The sequence below is a fragment of the Camellia sinensis genome, chromosome 2, assembly GCF_055761805.1.
Source record: "Camellia sinensis isolate YWXY chromosome 2, ASM5576180v1, whole genome shotgun sequence".
Taxonomy (NCBI): Eukaryota; Viridiplantae; Streptophyta; class Magnoliopsida; order Ericales; family Theaceae; genus Camellia; species Camellia sinensis.
Window position 1 is genome coordinate 131,166,789 of NC_138962.1, and position 22,663 is coordinate 131,189,451.

Consider the following 22,663-nt stretch of genomic DNA (forward strand, 5'->3'; position numbering starts at 1 on the left):
ATATAAAAAAGAGTGAGAAATGACAAGTAGCGGCAAGTGACGGCGGAAGACGGTGGTGGAAAGTGGTGACGGTGGGTGGTGGGTAGCTGGTGGTGGTGGCGGGTGGGTGGTGGTGGTTGGTGGGTGGGTGACGGTGGCGGGTGGTGGGTGGTAGTGAGTGGGAGGTGGTGGTGGTGGTGGTGGTGGCGGGTGGTGGGTGGCGGATGGCGGGTGGTGGGTGGTAAGTGGCCGATGGTGGGTAGCGGGTGGTGGTAGTGGGTGGATGGGTGACGGTGGCGGGTGGTAGGTAGTAGCGAGTAGGTGGTGGTGGTGGTGGTGGTGGCGGGTGGGTGGCAGATGGCGGGTGATGGATGGCGGGTGGTAGTGGGTGGGTGGTGATGGTGGGTGGGTGGGTGGGTGGGTGGTGGTGGTGGTGGTGGTGGTGGCGGCGAGTTGTGAGTGGCAGATGGCGGGTGGTGGTGGGTGGCGGGTAGGTGGTGGGTGGTGAGTGGCCGATGGCAGGTGGTGGTGGATAACAGGTAGGTGGCAGGTGGTGGTGGTGGGTAAGTGGGTAACGGTGGCGGGTGGTGAGTGGTAGCGAGTGGATGGCGGCGGTGGCGGGTGGGTGGCGGATGGCGGGTGGTAGTGGGTGGTGGCGGGTGGGTGGTGATGGTGGGTTGGTAGGTGGGTGGGTGATGGTGGCGAGTGATGGGTGGTAGCGAGTGGGTGGTGGTGGCGGCGGGTGGTGGTAGCAAGTGGGTGGCGGATGGCGGGTAGATGACGGGTGGTGGTGGTAGTGGTGGGTGGGTGGGTGACGGTGGCGGGTGGTAGGTGGTAGCAAGTGGGTGGTGGTGGTGGGTGGTGGTGGTGGGTGGTAGGTGGGTGGTAGGTGGTGGTCGCAGGTGGGTAGCGGGTGGTAAGTGGTAGCAAGTGGGTGGTGGTGGTAGTGGGTGGTGGGTGGTGGTGGCAGGTGGGTGGCGGGTGGGTAGTGGGTGATGGTGGTGGTGGTGGTGGTGGTGGTGGGTGGCTGGTGGTGGCAGGTGGTGAATGGTGGTGGCAGGTGGGTAGTGAGTGGTGGTGGCAAGTAAGTGGCGGGTGGTGGTGGCGGGCGGTGAATGGTAATGGCAGGTGGTGGGTGGTGGCAGGTGGATGACAAGTGGGTGGTGGTGGTGGTGGTGGTGGTGGCAGCGACGAGGGGTGGCTGGTGGTGGCGAGTGGGTGGCAGGTGGGTGGCGGTGGCTTGTAGTGGCTGGTGGTAGCAGGTGGGTGGTGAGTGGTGGTGGCAGGTGGTGGTGGAGGGTGGGTGGTGGTGGCGGAAGACGGTGATGGAAAATGGTGGCGGGTGGTGGCTAATGTTGGGTGATAAAAAAAAAAAACTGAAAACTCAAAATGAAAACACATTTTTTGTGTTTTCATTTTTTGGCCTAATTTATAAACTGAGACCACTGATTTATAAATCAAAAATTTTACCAAACAGGTTTTTATTTGAGTTTTTTAAATTTTTGTAAATATAAACAGAAAACTGAAAACGTAAGTGTTACCAAACGGCACCTAAGAATCTACCGATAATTTACTGAGTAATTTATTGAGAATTTACTGCGAATTGACTAAGAAATTTACTGATAAATTGTTAAGTTCTTCACTGGGTAATTTAGTTGGAAATTACTAAATCATTTACTGAAAATTTACTGAGTAAGTTACTAAGAATTTATTGATAATTTACTTAGACTTTATGGATTAATTTATTGTGAATATAGTAAGTAATTTACTTAGAATTTATTGAATAATTTACCCAGAATTTATAAAGTAATTTACTGAAAATTTACAGGAAATTCACTAATTAATGTTCGAATAATTTACTGAGAATTAACAATGTAATTCACGAATTTTTTTTTGATAATTTTATGAGTAATTTACCAAGAATTTATACATAATTTATTGAGAATTTTCTTAGAATTTATTGAAAATTTTCTGTGCAATTTATTTACAATTTATTAAATAATTTAATGAAAATTTACAGATAATTTACAAAGTAATTTATAGAGAATTTGTTGAAAAATTAACGATTAATTTATTGAAAATTTACTACGAATTTATGGAGAAATTTGCTGAATAATTTACTAAGAAATTACTTTGAATTTACCAAGAATTTATATTGAATTTTCTGAGAATTTATTGAGTAATTTACTCATAATTTACTGATTAATTCACAAAAAAAAATTCTTGTAATTTTTTGTGAATTTACTCAGAATTTTATGATAAATTACTAAGAATTTGCTGAATAATTTATAGAGAATTTTACGTGTAATTTACTGAGAAATTTCTTGAGTAATTTAGTAAGTAATTTACTGATTAATTTACAGAGAATTTACCAATAGTTTACTGAGTAATTTACAGAGAATTTATCGAGTAATTTTTTGATAAATTACTCATTAATTTACTTGTAATTTACTGAGAATTTAAGGAGTAATTTATTGAGAATTTACTCAGTAATTTATTTAGAATTTATTAAATAATTTACTATGAATTTACAGATAATTTACTGCGTTGTTTTCTTGGAATTTACAGAGTAATTTTCTAATAATTTACTGAGTAATTTCCTAAGTAATTGACTCAGAATTTTTTGAGAACTTATTGATAATTAACTGAGTAATTTACAGAGAATTTATTGAGAATTTACCGAGTAATTTACTGAGAATTTACTTAGTAATTTACAGATAAATTTAGTGAGTAATTCACTGAATAATTTACTATGAATTCACTTAGTAATTTATTTAGCATTTACTCAGTAAATTACAAAGAGTTTATTGAGAATTTACTCAGAATTTTCAGATAAATTACTAAGAATTTGCTGCATGATTTATAGAGAATTTTACGTGTAATTTACTGAGAAATTTCCTGAGTAATTTAGTGAGAATTTACTAAGTAATTTATAGAGAATTTACCAATAATTTACTGAGTAATTTACTGAGAATTGATCTAGTAATTTACTGATAAATTACTGAATGATTCACTCATTAATTTACTTGTAATTTACTGAGAATTTAAGCAGTAATTTATTGAGAATTTACTCAGTAATTTATTTAGAATTTATGAAATAATTTACTAAGAATTTACAGAGTAATTTTCTAATAATTTACTGAGTAATTTACTAAGTAATTGACTCAGAATTTTTTGAGAATTTATCCATAATTAACTGAGAAATTTACAGAGAATTTATTGAGAATTTACCGAGTAATTTACTGGGAATTTACTTAGTAATTTACAGATAAATTTAGTGAGTAATTCACCGAATAATTTACTATGAATTCACTTAGTAATTTATTTAAAATTTACTCAGTAAATTACAAAGAGTTTATTGAGAATTTACTGAGAATTTGTTGAGTAATTTTCTAGGAACTTTCCAATCATTTATAGAGCAATTTACTGAGTAATTTATTGAGAATTTACTGTGAACTTAATGAGTAATTTACTCATAATTTATTGAGAATTTTCTTAGAATTTATTGAGTAATTCACCGATAATTAACTGATTAATTTATAGAGAATTTATTGAAAATTTAACGGATAATTTATTGAGAATTTACAGCGTAATTTGCTGAGTAATGTTTTAAAAAATTTCTGTGAATTTACTGAGTAATTTAGCAAGAGTTTATACAAAAATTTTTAAGAATTTACTCATAATTTACTGAGTAATTCACAAAATTTTTTTTAACGATTTTCTAAGAATTTACACAGAATTTATTAAGAATTTATTGAATAATTTTTTGAGAATTTTGCGTGTAATTTATTGAGAATTTTACTGAGTAATTTAATGAGAATTTACAGTGTAATTTACTTAGAATCTACCGATAATTTATTGAGAATTTACTACGAATTGACTAAGAAATTTACTGATAAATTGTTAATTTCTTCACTGGGTAATTTAGTTGGAAATTACTAAATAATTTATTGAGAATTTACTGAGTAAGTTACTAAGAATTTATTGATAATTTACTTAGACTTTATGGATTAATTTGTTGAGAATTTAGTAAGTAATTTACTTAGAATTTGTTGAATAATTTACTGAGAATTTATAAAGTAATTTACTGAGAATTTACAGGAAATTCACTAATTAATGTTCGAATAATTTACTGAGAATTAACAAAGTAATTCACGAATTTTTTTTTTGATAATTTTATGAGTAATTCACCAAAAATTTATACAAAATTTATTGAGAATTTTCTTAGAATTTATTGAAAATTTCTGAGCAATTTATTAACAATTTATTAAATAATTTACTGAAAATTTACAGATAATTTACAAAGTAATTTATAGAGAATTTATTGAAAACTTAACGAGTAATTTATTGAGAATTTACTACGAATTTATGGAGTAATTTGCTGAATAATTTATTAAGAAATTACTTTGAATTTACCAAGAATTTATATAGAATTTTCTGAGAATTTATTGAGTAATTTACTCATAATTTACTGATTATTCACACAAAAAAATTCTCTTAATTTATTGTGAATTTACTCAGAATTTTCTGATAAATTAGTAAGAATTTCCTGAATAATTTATAAAGAATTTTACGTGTAATTTACTGAGAAATTTCCTGAGTAATTTAGTGAGAATTTACTAAGTAATTTACTGGGTAATTTACAGAGAATTTACCAATAATTTACTGAGTAATTTACAGAGAATTTATCAAGTAATTTACTGATAAATTACTGAATAATTCACTCATTATTTTACTTGTAATTTACTGAGAATTTAAGGAGTAATTTATTGAGAATTTACTCAGTAATTTATTTAGAATTTATTAAATAATTTATTAAGAATTTATAGATAATTTCCTGTGTTAATTTCTTGGAATTTACATAGTAATTTTCTAATAATTTACTAAGTAATTTACAAAGTAATTGACTCAAATTTTTTTGAGAACTTATCGATAATTAACTGAGTAATTTACAGAGAATTTATGGAGAATTTACCGAGTAATTTACTGGGAATTTACTTAGTAATTTACAGATAAATTTAGTGAGTAATTCACCGAATAATTTACTATGAATTTACTTAGTAATTTATTAAGAATTTACACAGTAAGTAAATTACTGAGAGTTTATTGAGAATTTACTGAGAATTTGTTGAATAAATTTCTAGGAACTTACTAATCATTTATGAAGCAATTTACTGAGTAACTTATTTAGAATTTACTGTGAACTTAATGAGTAATTTACTCATAATTTATTGAGAATTTTCTTAGAATTTATTGAGTAATTCACCGATAATTAACTGAGTAATTTATAGAGAATTTATTAAAAATTTATCGGATAATTTATTGAAAATTTACAGAGTAATTTGCTCAGTAATGTTTTAAAAAATTTCTGTGAATTTATTGAGTTATTTACCAAGAATTTATACAAAATTTTCTAAGAATTTACTCATAATTTACTGAGTAATTCACAAAAAAATTTCTAATGATTTTCTAAGAATTTAAACAGAATTTTCTAATAATTTATTGAATAATTTTATGTGAATTTTGCGTGTAATTTATTGAGAATTTTACTGAGTGATTTACTAAGAATCTACCAATAATTTTCTGAGTAATTTATTGAGAATTTACTGCGAATTGACTAAGAAATTTACTGATAAATTGTTAAGTTCTTCACTGGGTAATTTAGTTGGAAACTACTAAATAATTTATTGAGAATTTACTGAGTGAGTTACTAAGAATTTATTGATAATTTACTTAGACTTTATGGATTAATTTATTGAGAATTTACTAAGTAATTTACTTAGAATTTATTGAATAATTTACCCAGAATTTATAAAGTAATTTACTTACAGGAAATTCACTAATTAATGTTCGAATAATTTACTGAGAATTAACAAAGTAATTCACGAATTTTTTTTTGATAATTTTATGAGTAATTTACCAAGAATTTATACATAATTTATTGAGAATTTTCTTAGAATTTATTGAAAATTTTCTGAGCAATTTATTTACAATTTATTAAATAATTTACTGAAAATTTATAGATAATTTACAGAGTAATTTATAGAGAATTTATTGAAAACTTAACGAGTAATTTATTGAGAATTTACTACGAATTTATGGAGAAATTTGCTGAATAATTTACTAAGAAATTACTTTGAATTTACCAAGAATTTATATAGAATTTTCTGAGAATTTATTGAGTAATTTACTCATAATTTACTGATTAATTCACAAAAAAAATTTCTTGTAATTTTTTGTGAATTTACTCAGAATTTTCTAATAAATTACAAAGAATTTGCTGAATAATTTATAGAGAATTTTACGTGTAATTTACTGAGAATTTGCTGAGTAATTTTCTTGGAACTTACCAATCATTTATGAAGCAATTTACTGATTAATTTATTGAGAATTTACTGTGAACTTAAAGAGTAATTTACTCATAATTTATTGAGAATTTTCTTAGAATTTATTGAGTGATTCACCGATAATTAACTGAGTAATTTATAGAGAATTTATTGAAAATTTAACGGATAATTTATTGAGAATTTACAGAGTAATTTGCCGAGTAATGTTTTAAAAAAATTTTGTGAATGTACTGAGTAATTTACCAAGGATTTATACAAAATTTTCTAAGAATTTACTCATAATTTACTGAGTAATTCACAAAAAATTTTCTAATGATTTTCTAAGAAGTTACACAGAATTTTCTACTAATTTACTGAATAATTTTCTAGGAATATTGCGTGTAATTTATTGAGAATTTTACTGAGTAATTTAATGAGAATTTACTGAGTAATTTACTAAGAATCTACCAATAATTTGCTGAGTAATTTATTGAGAATTTACTGCGAATTGACTAAGAAATTTACTGATAAATTGTTAAGTTCTTCACTGGGTAATTTAGTTGGAAATTACTAAATAATTTATTGAGAATTTACTGAGTAGGTTACTAAGAATTTATTGATAATTTACTTAGACTTTATGGATTAATTTATTGAGAATTTAGAAAGTAATTTACTGAGAATTTATAAAGTAATTTACTTTGAATTTACAGAAAATTCGCAAATTAATATTCGAATAATTTACAGAGAATTAACAAAGTAATTCACGAATTTTTTTTTTGATAACTTTATGAGTAATTTACCAAGAATTTATACAGAATTTATTAAGAATTTTCTTAGAATTTATTGAAAATTTTCTGAACAATTTATTTACAATTTATTAAAAATTTACTAAAAATTTACAGATAATTTACAAAGTAATTTATAGAGAATTTATTGAAAACTTAACGAGTAATTTATTGAGAATTTACTACGAATTTATGGAGTAATTTGCTGAATAATTTACTAAAAAATTACTTTGAATTTACCAAGAATTTATATAGAATTTTCTGAGAATTTATTGAGTAATTTACTCATAATTTACTGATTAATTCACAAAAAAAAATTCTTGTAATTTTTTGTGAATTTACTCAGAATTTTCTGATAAATTACTAAGAATTTGCTGAATAACTTATAGAGAATTTTAAGTGTAATTTACTGAGAAATTTCCTGAGTAATTGAGTGAGAATTTACTAAGTAATTTACTGAGTAATTTTCAGAGAATTTATCAATAATTTACTGAGTAATTTACAGAGAATTTATCTAGTAATTTACAGATAAATTACTGAATGATTCTCTCATTAATTTACCTGTAATTTACTGAGAATTTAAGCAGTAATTTATTTAGAATTTACTCACTAATTTATTTAGAATTTATTAAATAATTTACTAAGAATTTACACATAATTTACTGCGTTATTTTCTTGGAATTTACAGAGTAATTTTCTAATAATTTACTGAGTAATTTACTGAGTAATTGACTCTGAATTTTTTGAGAACTTATCGATAATTAACTGAGTAATTTACAAAGAATTTATTGAGAATTTACCGAGTAATTTACTGGGAATTTACTTAGTAATTTAAAGATAAATTTAGTGAGTAATTCACCGAATAATTTACTGTGAATTTACTTAGTAATTTATTTAGAATTTACTCAGTAAATTACTAAGAGTTTATTGAGAATTTACTGAGAATTTGTTGAGTAATTTTCTAGGAACTTACCAATCATTTATGAAGCAATTTACTGAGTAATTTATTGAGAATTTACTGTGAACTTAATGAGTAATTTACTCATAATTTATTGAGAATTTTCTTAGAATTTATTGAGTAATTCACCGATAATTAACTGATTAATTTATAGAGAATTTATTGAAAATTTATTGAGAATTTACAGAGTAATTTGCTGAGTAATGTTTTACAAAATTTCTGTGAATTTACTGAGTAATTTACCAAGAATTTATAAAAAAATTTCTAAGCATTTACTCATAATTTACTGAGTAATTCACAAAAAAATTTCTAATGATTTTCTAAGAATTTACACAGAATTTTCTAATAATTTACCGAATAATTTTATGAGAATTTTGCGTGTAATTTATTGAGAATTTTATTGAAAAATTTAATGAGAATTTACTGAGTAATTTACTAAGAATCTACCGATAATTTACTGAGTAATTTATTGAGAAATTTATTGCGAATTGACTAAGAAATTTACTGATAAATTGTTAAGTTCTTCACTGGGTAATTTAGTTGGAAATTACTAAATAATTTATTGAGAATTTACTGAGTAAGTTACTAAGAATTTATTGACAATTTACTTAGACTTTATGGATTAATTTATTGAGAATTTAGTAAGTAATTTACTGAGAATTTATAACGTAATTTACTGGGAATTTACAGGAAATTCACTAATTAATGTTCGAATAATTTACGGAGAATTACCAAAGTAATTCACGGATTTTTTTTTGATAATTTTATGAGTAATTTACCAAGAATTTATACAGAATTTGTTGAGAATTTTCTTAGCAATTTATTTACAATTTATTAAATAATTTACTGAAAATTTACAGATAATTTACAAAGTAATTTATAGAGAATTTATTGAAAACTTAACGAGTAATTTACTGAGAATTTACTACGAATTTATGGAGTAATTTGCTGAATAATTTACTAAGAAAATACTTTGAATTTACCAATTATTTATATAGAATTTTCTGAGAATTTATTCAGTAATTTACTCATAATTTACTTATTAATTCACAAAGAAAAATTCTTGTAATTTTTTGTGAATTTACTCAGAATTTTCGGATAAATTACTAAGAATTTGCTGAATAACTTCTAGAGAATTTTAAGTGTAATTTACTGAGAAATTTCCTAAGTAATTTAGTTAGAATTTACTATGTAATTTACTGAGTAATTTATAGAGAATTTTCCAATAATTTACTGAGTAATTTACAGAGAATTTATCGAGTAATTTACTGATAAATTACTGAATAATTCACTTATTAATTTACTTGTAACTTACAGAGAATTTAATTAGTAATTTATTGAGAATTTACTCAGTACTTTATTTAGAATTTATTGAATAATTTACTAAGAATTTACAGATAATTTACTGCGTTGTTTTCTTGGAATTTACAGTGTAATTTTCTAATATTTTACTGAGTAATTTACTAAGTAATTGACTCAGAATTTTTTGAGAACTTATCGATAATTAACCGAATAATTTACAGAGAATTTATTGAGAATTTACTGAGTAATTTACTGGAAATTTACTTAGTAATTTACAGATAAATTTAGTGAGTAATTCACCGAATAATTTACTATGAATTTACTTAGTAATTTGTATAGAATTTACTCAGTAAATTACTAAGAGTTTATTGAGAATTTACTGAGAATTTGTTGAGTAATTTTCTTGGAGCTTACCAATCATTTATGAAGCAATTTACAGAATAATTTGCTGAGTAATTTATTGAGAATTTACTGTGAATTTAATGAGTAATTTACTCATAATTTATTGAGAATTTTCTTAGAATTTATTGAGTAATTCACCGATAATTAACTGAGTAATTTATAGAGAATTTATTGAAAATTTAACGGATAATTTATTGAGAATTTACAGAGTAATTTGCTGAGTAATGTTTTAAAAAATTTCTGTGAATTTAGTGAGTAATTTACTAAGAATTTATACAAAATTTTCTAAGATTTTACTCATAATTTACTGAGTAATTCCCAAAAAAATTTCTAACGATTTTCTAAGAATTTACACAGAATTTTCTAATAATTTACTAAGAATTTACTGAATAATTTTCTGAGAATTTTGCGTGTAATTTATTGAGAATTTTACTGAGTAATTTAATGAGAATTTTCTGAGTAATTTACTATGAATCTACCGATAATTTACTGAGTAATTTATTGAGAATTTACTAAGAAATTTACTGATAAATTGTTAAGTTCTTCACTGGGTAATTTAGTTGGAAATTACTAAATAATTTATTGAGAATTTACTGAGTAAGTTACTAAGAATTTATTGATAATTTACTTAGACTTTATGGATTAATTTATTGAGAATTTACTAAGTAATTTACTTAGAATTTATTGAATAATTTACTGAGAATTTATAAAGTAATTTACTGAGAATTTACAGGAAATTCACTAATTAATGTTTGAATAATTTACTGAGAATTAACAAAGTAATTCACGAATTTTTTTTTGATAATTTTATGAGTAATTTACCAAAAATTTATACCGAATATATTGAGAATTTTCTTACAATTTATTGAAAATTTTCTGAGCAATTTATTTACAATTTATTAAATAATTTACTGAAAATTTACAGATAATTTACAAAGTAATTTATAGAGAATTTATTGAAAACTTAACGAGTAATTTATTGAGAATTTACTACGAATTTATGGAGTAATTTGCTGAATAATTTACTAAGAAATTACTTTGCATTTACCAAGAATTTATATAGAATTTTTTGAGAATTTATTGAGTAACTTACTCATAATTTACTGATTAATTCACAAAAAAAAAAATTCTTGTAATTTTTTGTGAATTTACTCAAAATTTTTTGATAAATTACTAAGAATTTGTAGAGAATTTTACGTGTAATTTACTGAGAAATTTCCTGTGTAATTTAGTGAGAATTTACTAAGTAATTTACTGAGTAATTTAAGGAGAATTTACCAATAATTTACTGAGTAATTTACAGAGAATTTATCGAGTAATTTACTGATAAATTACTGAATAATTCACTCATTAATTTACTTGCAATTTACTGAGAATTTAAGGAATAATTTATTGAGAATTTACTGAGTAATTTATTTAGAATTTATTAAATAATTTACTAAGAATTTACAGATAATTTACTGCATTATTTTCTACGAATTTACTGTTTAATTTTCTAATAATTTACTAAGTAATTGACTCAGAATTTTTTGAGAACTTATCGATAATTAACTGAGTAATTTACAGAGAATTTATTGAGAATTTACCGAGTAATTTACGGGGAATTTACTTAGTAATTTACAAATAAATTTAGTGAGTAATTCACCGGATAATTTACTATAAATTTACTTAGTAATTTATATAGAATTTACTCAGTAAATTACTAAGAGTTTATTGAGAATTTACTGAGAATTTGTTGAGTAATTTTCTAGGAACTTACCAATTATTTATGAAGCAATTTACAGAGTAATTTGCTGAGTAATTTATTGAGAATTTACTGTGAATTTAATGAGTAATTTACTCATAATTTATTGAGAATTTTCTTAGAATTTATTGAGTAATTCACCGATAATTAACTGAGTAATTTATAGAGAATTTATTGAAAATTTAATGGATAATTTATTGAGAATTTATAGAGTAATTTGCTGAGTAATGTTTTAAAAAATTTCTATGAATTTACTGAGTAATTTACCAAGAATTTATACAAAATTTTCTGAGAATTCAGTCATAATTTACTGAGTAATTCCCAAAAAAATTTCTAATGATTTTCTAAGAATTTACACAGAATTTTCTAATAATTTACTAAGAATTTACAGAATAATTTTCTGAGAATTTTGCATGTAACTTATTGAGAATTTTACTAAGTAATTTAATGAGAATTTACTGAGTAATTCACTAAGAATCTACCAATAATTTACTGAGTAATTTATTGAGAATTTACTGCGAATTGACTAAGAAATTTACTGATAAATTGTTAAGTTCTTCACTGGGTAATTTAGTTGGAAATTACTAAATAATTTATTGAGAATTTACTGGGTAAGTTACTAAGAATTTATTGATAATTTACTTAGACTTTATGGATTAATTTATTGAGAATTTACTAAGTAATTTACTTAGAATTTATCGAATAATTTACTGAGAATTTATAAAGTAATTTACTGAGAATTTAATGGAAATTCACTAATTAATGTTCAAATAATTTACTGAGAATTAACAAAGTAATTCACTAATTTTTTTTGATAATTTTATGAGTAATTTACCAAGGATTTATGCAGAATTTATTGAGAATTTTCTTACAATTTATTGAAAATTTTTTGAGCAATTTATTTACAATTTATTAAATAATTTACTAAAAATTTACAGAAAATTTACAAAGTAATTTATAGAGAATTTATTGAAAACTTAAAGAGTAATTTACTGAGAATTTACTACGAATTTATGGAGTAATTTGCTGAATAATTTACTAAGAAAATACTTTGAATTTACCAATTATTTATATAGAATTTTCTGAGAATTTATTCAGTAATTTACTCATAATTTACTTATTAATTCACAAAGAAAAATTCTTGTAATTTTTTGTGAATTTACTCAGAATTTTCTGATAAATTACTAAGAATTTGCTGAACAACTTCTAGAGAATTTTAAGTGTAATTTACTGAGAAATTTCCTAAGTAATTTAGTTAAAATTTACTAAGTAATTTACTGAGTAATTTACAGAGAATTTACCAATAATTTACTGAGTAATTTATAGAGAATTTATCGAGTAATTTACTGATAAATTACTGAATAATTCACTCATTAATTTACTTGTAATTTACTGAGAATTTAAGGAGTAATTTATTGAGAATATACTCAGTAATTTATTTAGAATTTATTAAATAATTTACTAAGAATTTACAAATAATTTACTGCCTTATTTTCTTGGAATTTACAGTGTAATTTTCTAATAATTTACCGAGTAATTTACTAAGTAATTGACTCAGAATTTTTTGAGAACTTATCAATAATTAACCGAGTAATTTACAGAGAATTTATTGAGAATTTACCGAGTAATTTACTGGGAATTTACTTAGTAATTTACAGATAAATTTAGTGAGTAATTCACCGAATAATTTACTATGAATTTACTTAGTAATTTATATAGAATTTACTCAGTAAATTACTAAGAGTTTATTGAGAATTTACTGAGAATTTGTTGAGTAATTTTCTTGGAACTTAACAAAAACATTTATGAAGCAATTTACAGAATAATTTGCTGAGTAATTTATTGAGAATTTACTGTGAATTTAATGAGTATTTACTCATAATTTATTGAGAATTTTCTTAGAATTTATTGAGTAATTCACCGATAATTAAATGAGTAATTTATAGAGAATTTATTGAAAATTTAACGGATAATTTATTGACAATTTACAGAGTAATTTGCTGAGTAATGTTTTAAAAAAAATTCTGTGAATTTACTGAGTAATTTACCAAGAATTTATACAAAATTTTCTAAGAATTTACTCATAATTTACTGAGTAATTCCCAAAAAAATTTCTAATGATTTTCTAAGAATTTACACAGAATTTTCTAATAATTTACTGAATAATTTTCTAAGAATTTTGCGCGTAATTTATTGAGAATTTTACTGAGTAATTTAATGAGAATTTTCTGAGTAATTTACTAAGAATCTACCGATAATTTACTGAGTAATTTATTGAGAATTTACTGCGAATTGACTAAGAAATTTACTGATAAATTGTTAAGTTCTTCACTGGGTAATTTAGTTGGAAATTACTAAATAATTTATTGAGAATTTACTGAGTAAGTTACTAAGAATTTATTGATAATTTACTTAGACTTTATGGATTAATTTATTGAGAATTTACTAAGTAATTTACTTAGAATTTATTGAATAATTTACTGAGAATTTATAAAGTAATTTACTGAGAATTTACAGGAAATTCACTAATTAATGTTCGAATAATTTACTGAGAATTAACAAAGTAATTCACGAATTTTTTTTTGATAATTTTATGAGTAATTTACCAAGAATTTGTACAGAATTTATTGAGAATTTTCTTACAATTTATTGAAAATTTTCTGAGCAATTTATTTACAATTTATTAAATAATTTATTGAAAAAATAAAGATAATTTACAAAGTAATTTATAGAGAATTTATTGAAAACTTAACGAGTAATTTATTGAGAATTTACTACGAATTTATGGAGTAATTTGCTGAATAATTTACTAAGAAATTACTTTGAATTTACCAATTATTTATATTGAATTTTCTGAGAATTTATTGAGTAATTTACTCATAATTTACTGATTAATACACAAAAAAAATTCTTGTAATTTTTTGTGAATTTACTCAGAATTTTCTGATAAATTACTAAGAATTTGCTATATAATTTGTATAGAATTTTACGTGTAATTTACTGAGAAATTTCCTGAGTAATTTAGTGAGAATTTACTAAGTAATTTACTGAGTAATTTACAGAGAATTTACCAATAATTTACTGAGTAATTTACAGAGAATTTATCGAGTAATTTGCTGATAAATTACTGAATAATTCACTCATTAATTTACTTGCACTTTACTGAGAATTTAAGGAGTAATTTATTGAGAATTTACTCAGTAATTTATTTAGAATTTATTAAATAATTTACTAAGAATTTACAGATAATTTACTGCATTATTTTCTACAAATTTACAGTGTAATTTTCTAATAATTTACTGAGTAATTTACTAAGTAATTGACTCAGAATTTTTTGATAACTTATCGATAATTAACCGAGTAATTTACAGAGAATTTATTGAGAATTTACCGAGTAATTTACTGGGAATTTACTTAGTAATTTACAGATAAATTTAGTGAGTAATTCACCGAATAATTTACTATGAATTTTCTTAGTAATTTATATAGAATTTACTAAGTAAATTACTAAGAGTTTATTGAGAATTTACTGAGAATTTGTTGAGTAATTTTCTTGGAACTTACCAATCATTTATGAAGCAATTTACAGAATAATTTGCTGAGTAATTTATTGAGAATTTACTGTGAATTTAATGAGTAATTTACTCATAATTTATTGAGAATTTTCTTAAAATTTATTGAGTAATTCACCGATAATTAACTGAGTAATTTATAGAGAATTTATTGAAAATTTAACGAATAATTTATTGAGAATTTACAGAGTAATTTGCTGAGTAATGTTTTAAGAAATTTCTGTGAATTTACTGAGTAATTTACCAAGAATTTATACAAAATTTTCTGAGAATTTACTCATAATTTACTGAGTAATTCCCAAAAAAACTTCTAATGATTTTCTAAGAATTTACACAAAAATTTTCTAATAATTTACTTAAGAATTTTCAAAGAATTTTGTGTGTAATTTATTGAGAATTTTACCAAGTAATTTAATGAGAATTTATTGAGTAATTTACTAAGAATCTACCGATAATTTACTGAGTAATTTTTTGAGAATTTACTGCGAATTGACTTAGAAATTTACTGATAAATTGTTAAGTTCTTCACTGGGTAATTTAGTTGGAAATTACTAAATAATTTATTGAGAATTTACTGAGTAAGTTACTAAGAATTTATTGATAATTTACTTAGACTTTATGGATTAATTTATTGAGAATTTACTAAGTAATTTACTTAGAATTTACTGAATAATTTACTGAGAATTTATAAAGTAATTTACTGAGAATTTACAGGAAATTCACTAATTAATGTTCGAATAATTTACTAAGAATTAACAAAGTATTTCACAAATTTTTTTTTTTTGATAATTTTATGAGTAATTTACCAAGAATTTATACAGAATTTATTGAGAATTTTCTTGCAATTTATTGGAAATTTTTTGAGCAATTTGTTTGCAATTTATTAATTAATTTACTGAAAATTTACAGATAATTTACAATGTAATTTATAGAGAATTTATTGAAAACTTAACGAGTAATTTATTGAGAATTTATTACGAATTTATGGAGTAATTTGCTGAATAATTTACTAAGAAATTACTTTGCATTTACCAATTATTTATATAGAATTTTCTGAGAATTTATTGAGTAATTTACTCATAATTTACTGATTAATACACACAATAATTCACTCATTAATTTACTTGTAATTTACTGAGAATTTAAGGAGTAACTTATTGAGAATTTACTCAGTACTTTATTTAGAATTTGTTAAATAATTTACTAAGAATTTACAGATAATTTACTGCGTTGTTTTCTTGGAATTTACAGAGTAATTTTCTAATAATTTACTGAGTAATTTACTAAGTAATTGACTCAGAATTTTTTGAGAACTTATCGATAATTAATCGAGTAATTTACAGAGAATTTATTGAGAATTTACCAAGTAATTTACTGGGAATTTACTTAGTAATTTACAGATAAATTTAGTGAGTAATTCACCGAATAATTTACTATGAATTTACTTAGTAATTTATATAGAATTTACTCAGTAAATTACTAAGAGTTTATTGAGAATTTACTGAGAATTTGTTGAGTAATTTTCTTGGAACTTACCAATCATTTATGAAGCAATTTACAGAATAATTTGTTGAGTAATTTATTGAGAATTTACTGTGAATTTAATGAGTAATTTACTCATCATTTATTGAGAATTTTCTTAGAATTTATTGAGTAATTCACCGATAATTAACTGAGTAATTTATAGAGAATTTATTGAAAATTTAACGGATAATTTATTGAGAATTTACAGAGTAATTTACTGAGTAATGTTTTTAAAAAATTTCAGTGAATTTACTGATTAATTTACCAAGAATTTATACAAACTTTTCTGAGAATTTACTCATAATTTACTGAGTAATTCCCAAAAAAATTTCTAATGATTTTCTAAGAATTTACACAGAATTTTCTAATAATTTACTAAGAATTTACTGAATAATTTTCTGAGAATTTTGCGTGTAATTTATTGAGAATTTTACTGAGTAATTTAATGAGAATTTTCTGAGTAATTTACTAAGAATCTACCGATAATTTACTAAGTAATTTATTGAGAATTTACTGCGAATTGACTAAGAAATTTACTGATAAATTGTTAAGTTCTTCACTGGGTAATTTAGTTGGAAACTACTAAATAATTTATTGAGAATTTACTGAGTAAGTTACTAAGAATTTATTGATAATTTACTTAGACTTTATGGATTAATTTATTGAGAATTTACTAAGTAATTTACTTAGAATTTATTGAATAATTTACTGAGAATTTATAAAGTAATTTACTGAGAATTTACAGGAAATTCACTAATTAATGTTCGAATAATTTACTGAGAATTAACAAAGTAATTCACGAATTTTTTTTTTGATAATTTTATGAGTAATTTACCAAGAATTTATACAGAATTTATTGAGAATTTTTTGAGCAATTTATTTACAATTTATTAAATAATTTACTGAAAATTTACAGATAATTTACAAAGTAATTTATAGAGAATTTATTGAAAATTTAACGAGTAATTTATTGAGAATTTACTACGAATTTATGGAGTAATTTGCTGAATAATTTACTAAGAAATTACTTTGAATTTACCAAGAATTTATATAAAATTTTCTGAGAATTTATTGAGTAATTTACTCATAATTTACTGATTAATTCACAAAAAAAAATTCTTGTAATTTTTCGTGAATTTACTCATAATTTTCTGATAAATTACTAAGAATTTGCTGAATAACTTATAGAGAATTTTACGTGTAATTTACTGAGAAATTTCCTGAGTAATTTAGTGAGAATTTACTAAGTAATTTACTGAGTAATTTAAGGAGAATTTACCAATAATTTACTGAGTAATTTATAGAGAATTTATCGAGTAATTTACTGATAAATTACTGAATAATTCACTAATTAATTTACTTGTAATTTACTGAGAATTTAAGGAGTAATTTATTGAGAATTTACTCAGTACTTTATTTAGAATTTATTAAATAATTTACTAAGAATTTACAGATAATTTACTGCGTTGTTTTCTTGGAATTTACAGTGTAATTTTCTAATAATTTACTGGTTAATTTTCTAAGTAATTGACTTAGAATTTTTTGAGAACTTATCGATAATTAACCGAGTAATTTACAGAGAATTTATTGAGAATTTACCGAGTAATTTACTGGGAATTTACTTAGTAATTTACAGATAAATTTAGGGCGTAATTCGCCGAATAATTTACTATGAATTTACTTAGTAATTTATATAGAATTTACTCAGTAAATTACTAAGAGTTTATTGAGAACTTAGTGAGAATTTATTGAGTAATTTTCTTGGAACTTACCAATCATTTATGAAGCAATTTACAGAATAATTTGCTGAGTAATTTATTGAGAATTTACTGTGAATTTAATGAGTAATTTACTCATAATTTATTGAGAATTTTCTTAGATTTTATTGAGTAATTCACCGATAATTAACTGAGTAATTTATAGAGAATTTATTGAAAATTTAACGGATAATTTATTGAGAATTTATAGAGTAATTTGCTGAGTAATGTTTTAAAAAAAATTTGTGAATTTACTGAGTAATTTACCAAGAATTTATACAAAATTTTCTGAGAATTTACTCATAATTTACTGAGTAATTCCCAAAAAATTTCTAATGATTTTCTAAGAATTTACACAGAATTTTCTAATAATTTACTAAGAATTTACTGAATAATTTTCTGAGAATTTTGCGTGTAATTTATTGAGAATTTTACTGAGTAATTTAATGAGAATTTTCTGAGTAATTTACTAAGAATCTAACGATAATTTACTGAATAATTTATTGAGAATTTATTGCGAATTGACTAAGAAATTTACTGATAAATTGTTAAGTTCTTCACTGGGTAATTTAGTTGGAAATTACTAAATAATTGATTGAGAATTTACTGAGTAAGTTTCTAAGAATTTATTGATAATTTACTTAGACTTTATGGATTAATTAATTGAGAATTTACTAAGTAATTTACTTAGAATTTATTGAATAATTTACTGAGAATTTATAAAGTAATTTACTGAGAATTTACAGGAAATTCACTAATTAATGTTCGAATAATTTACTGAGAATTAACAAAGTAATTCACAAATTTTTTTTTGATAATTTTATGAGTAATTTACCAAGAATTTATACAGAATTTATTGAGAATTTCTTACAATTTATTGAAAATTTTCTGAGCAATTTATTTACAATTTATTAAATAATTTACTGAAAATTTACAGATAATTTACAAAGTATTTTATAGAGAATTTATTGAAAATTTAATGAGTAATTTATTGAGAATTTACTACGAATTTATGGAGTAATTTGCTGAATAATTTACTAAGAAATTACTTTGAATTTACCAAGAATTTATATAAAATTTTCTGAGAATTTATTGAGTAATTTACTCATAATTTACTAATTAATTCACAAAAAAAAATTCTTGTAATTTTTTGTGAATTTACTCAGAATTTTCTGATAAATTACTAAGAATTTGCTAAATAACTTATAGAGAATTTTACGTGTAATTTACTGAGAAATTTCCTGAGTAATTTAGTGAGAATTTACTAAGTAATTTACTGAGTAATTTAAGGAGAATTTACCAATAATTTACTGAGTAATTTACCGAAAATTTATCGAGTAATTTACTGATAAATTACTAAATAATTCACTAATTAATTTACTTGTAATTTACTGAGAATTTAAGGAGTAATTTATTGAGAATTTACTCAGTACTTTATTTCGAATTTATTAAATAATTTACTAAGAATTTACAGATAATTTACTGCGTTGTTTTCTTGGAATTTACAGTGTAATTTTCTAATAATTTACTAAGTAATTGACTCAGAATTTTTTGAGAACTTATCAATAATTAACCGAGTAATTTACAGAGAATTTATTGAGAATTTACTGAGTAATTTACTGGGAATTTACTTTGTAATTTACAGATAAATTTAGTGAGTAATTCACCGAATAATTTGCTATGAATTTACTTAGTAATTTATATAGAATTTACTCAGTAAATTACTAAGAGTTTATTGAGAATTTACTGAGAATTTGTTGAGTAATTTCTAGGAACTTACCAATTATTTATGAAGCAATTTACAGAGTAATTTGCTGAGTAATTTATTGAGAATTTACTGTGAATTTAATGAGTAATTTACTCATAATTTATTGAGAATTTTCTTAGAATTTATTGAGTAATTCACCGATAATTAACTGAGTAATTTATAGAGAATTTATTGAAAATTTAACGGATAATTTATTGAGAATTTACAGTGTAATTTGCTGAGTAATGTTTTAAAAAATTTCTGTGAATTTACTGAGTAATTTACCAAGAATTTATACAAAATTTTCTGAGAATTTACTCATAATTTACTGAGTAATTCCCAAAAAAATTTCTAATGATTTTCTAAGAATTTGCTCAGAAGTTTCTAATAATTTTCTAAGAATTTACTGAATAATTTTCTGAGAATTTGGCGTGTAATTTATTAAGAATTTTACTGAGTAATTTAATGAGAATTTTCTGAGTAATTTACTAAGAATCTACCGATAATTTACTGAGTAATTTATTGAGAATTTACTGCGAATTGACTAAGAAATTTACTGATAAATTGTTAAGTTCTTCACTGGGTAACTTAGTTGGAAATTACTAAATAATTTATTGAGAATTTACTGAGTAAGTTACTAAGAATTTATTGATAATTTACTTAGACTTTATGGATTAATTTATTGAGAATTTACTAAGTAATTTACTTAGAATTTATTGAATAATTTACTGAGAATTTATAAAGTAATTTACTGAGAATTTACAGGAAATTCACTAATTAATGTTCGAATAATTTACTGAGAATTAACAAAGTAATTCACGATTTTTTTTATGATAATTTTATGAGTAATTTACCAAAAATTTATACAGAATTTATTGAGAATTTTCTGAGCAATTTATTTACAATTTATTAAATAATTTACTAAAAATTTACAGATAATTTACAAAGTAATTTATAGAGAATTTATTGAAAATTTAACGAGTAATTTATTGAGAATTTACTACGAATTTATGGAGTAATTTGCTGAATAATTTACTAAGAAATTACTTTGAATTTACCAAGAATTTATATAAAATTTTCTGAGAATTTATTGAGTAATTTACTCATAATTTACTGATTAATTCACAAAAAATTCAAAGTAAATTACTCAGTTAATTTACTCATAATTTATTGAATTTACTCGTAATTTTCTCATAATTTACTCATAAATTACTCAAAATTTAAAATTCAAAGTAATTTACTCATAATTTACTGAATTTACTCAGTTAATTATCGATGAATTACTCAATAAATTCAAAGTAAATTACTCTGAAAATTTTCAATAAATTCTAAGAAAATTCTTAATAAATTATGAGTAAATTATTAATTTAATTCACAGTAAATTCTCAATAAATTACTCAGCAAATTACTCAGTAAATTATCATTAAAGTTATAGTAAATTCATTGTAAATAACTCGGTAAATTCTCAGTAAATTGCTTCGTAAATGATTGGTAAGTTCCTAGAAAATTACTCAGTATATTCTCAGTAAAATCTTAGTAATTTACTGAGTAAATTCTGTAAATTACTGAGTAAATTCCCAGTAAATTAGTCAAAAAATTCTCAATAAATTCTCTGTAAATTACTCAGTTAATTATCGATAAGTTATCAAAAAATTCTGAGTCAATTACTCAGTAAATTATTAGAAAATTACTCTGTAAATTCCAAAGAAAATAACGCAGTAAATTATCTGTAAATTCTTAGTAAATTATTTAATAAATTCTAAATAAATTACTGAGTAAACTCTCAATAAATTACTCCTTAAATTACAAGTAAATTAATGAGTGAATTATTCAGTAATCTCGATAAATTCTCAGTAAATTACTTAGTAAATTCTCACTAAATTACGCAGGAAATTTCTCAATAAATTACACGTAAAATTCTCTATAAATTATTCAGCAAATTCTTAGTAATTTATCAGAAAATTCTGAGTAAATTCACAAAAAATTACAAGAATTTTTTTTGTGAATTAATCAGTAAATTATGAGTAAATTACTCAATAAATTCTCAGAAAATTCTATATAAATTCTTCGTAAATTCAAAGTAATTTCTTAGTAAATTATTCAGCAAATTACTCCATAAATTCGTAGTAAATTCTCAATAAATTACTCGTTAAGTTTTCAATAAATTCTCTATAAATTACTTTGTAAATTTTTAGTAAATTATTTAATAAATTGCAAATAAATTACTCAGAAAATTTTCAATAAATTCTAAGAAAATTCTCAATAAATTCTTGGTAAATTACTCATAAAATTATCAAAAACAATTTCGTGAATTACTTTGTTAGTTCTCAGTAAATTATTCGAACATTAATTAGTGAATTTCCTTTAAATTCTCAGTAAATTACTTTATAAATTCTCAGTAAATTATTCAATAAATTCTACGTAACTTACTTAGTAAATTCTCAATAAATTAATCCATAAAGTCTAAGTAAATTATCAATAAATTCTTAGTAACTCACTTAGTAAATTCTCAATAAATTACTTAGTAATTTCCAACTAAATTACCCAGTGAAGAACTTAACAATTTA